The sequence below is a fragment of the Elephantulus edwardii genome, unplaced genomic scaffold, assembly GCF_000299155.1.
Source record: "Elephantulus edwardii isolate Elephantulus edwardi_28Jun2011 unplaced genomic scaffold, EleEdw1.0 scaffold00265, whole genome shotgun sequence".
Lineage (NCBI taxonomy): Eukaryota > Metazoa > Chordata > Mammalia > Macroscelidea > Macroscelididae > Elephantulus > Elephantulus edwardii.
In genome coordinates, this window is record NW_006400015.1 from 473 (window position 1) to 1899 (window position 1427).

The following is a 1427-nucleotide window of genomic DNA, read 5'->3' on the forward strand; positions in this document are numbered from 1 at the left end:
CTCTCCCTCTCAGCCTCCTCCTCTCCCTCTCAAGCTCTCCCTCTCAGCCACCTCCTCCCTCTCACACTCCTCCTCTCCTCTCAAGCTCTCCCTCTCAGCCTCTTCCTCTCTAACCAAGCTCCCCCTCTCAGCCACCTCTTCTGTCTCAGACTCTTCCTCCTTCCTCTCATCCTCCTTCCTCTCAGCCTCTTCCTCTCCTCTCAGCCTCCTCCCTCCCAGCCTCCTCCTCTCCTTTCAGCCTCCTTCTTTCCTCTCAGCCACCTCCTCCCTCTCAGCCTCCTACTCTCTTCTCAAGCTCTCCGTCTTAGCCTCCTACTCTCCTTTCTAGCTCTCCCTCTCAGTCCCCTCCCTCTCAGCCTCCTCCTCTCCTCTCAGCCTTCTCCTCTCCTCAGCCTCCTCCTCTCGTCTCAAGCTCCTCCCTCTCAGCCTCTTCCCTCTCAGCCTCCTCCTCAGTCTCTTTTTCTCCTCTCAGCCTCCTTCTCCCTCTCAGCCTCCTCCTCTACACTCAGCCGCCTCCTCCTCCCCTCTAAAGTCCCTCCCTCTCAGCCTTCGCCCCTCAAGCTCCTCCCTCTCAGCCTCCTCCCCCCTCTCAGCCTCCTCCATCAAGCTCCTCCTTCTCAGCCACCTCTTCCGTCTCAGCCTCCTCCTCTCCTTTCAGCCTCCTCCTCCTCTCCTCTCAGAATCCTTCTCTCCTCTCAGCCTCCTACCCCCTCAAGCTCCTCCCTCTCAGCCTCCTCCTCTCCTTTCAAGCTCTCCTTCTCAGCCAACTCCTCCTCCTCCCCCTCAGGCGCCTCCTCTCCTTTCAAGCTCTCCCTCTTAGCCTCTTGCCGCTCAGCCTCTTCCTCCCACTCAGACTCCTCCTCCCTCTCAGCCGCGTCCTCTCCTTTCAGCCTCGTCTCTTCTCAGCTGCCTTCTCCTCCCTCTCAGGCTTCTCCTCCCTCTCCTCTCAGCCTCCTCCCCCCTCAAGCTTCTCCTTCTCAGCCTCCTCTCCCCTCAAGCTCCTTCCTCTCAAGTTCCTCCCTCTCAGCCCCCTCCAGTCCTCTCAGCCTCCTCCTTACCTCTCAAGCTCCTCCTCCCTGTCAGCCTCCTCCTCCCTCTCAAGCTCCTCCTCCCTCTCAAGCTCCTCCCTCTCAGCCTTCTCCTCCCTCTCAGGCTCCTCCTTCCTCTCAGGCTCCTCCTTCTACTCTCAGCCTCCTCCCCCTTCAAGCTCCTTCCTCTCAGCCTAATCCTCCCTCTCAGCCTCCTCCTCCTGTCTTCTCAGCCTCCTCTCCTCTCAGGCTCCTCCTCTCCTCTGAGCTTCCTCCTCCCTCTCAAGCTCCTCCTTCTCAGCCACCTCTTCTGTCTCAGCCGCCTCCTCCCTCTCAGCCTACTCCTCTCCTCTCAGCCTCCTCCTCTGCTCTCAAGCTCTCCCTCTGAGCCTCCTCCTC

The 1427-nt window shown here is 60.1% G+C and overlaps 1 pseudogene; it reads left to right on the forward strand.

Moving 5' to 3' along the window:
- The first annotated feature begins 328 nt into the window (after positions 1-328).
- Positions 329-1226, forward strand: LOC102849044 (annotated as a pseudogene).
- The last annotated feature ends 201 nt before the right edge of the window (positions 1227-1427 follow it).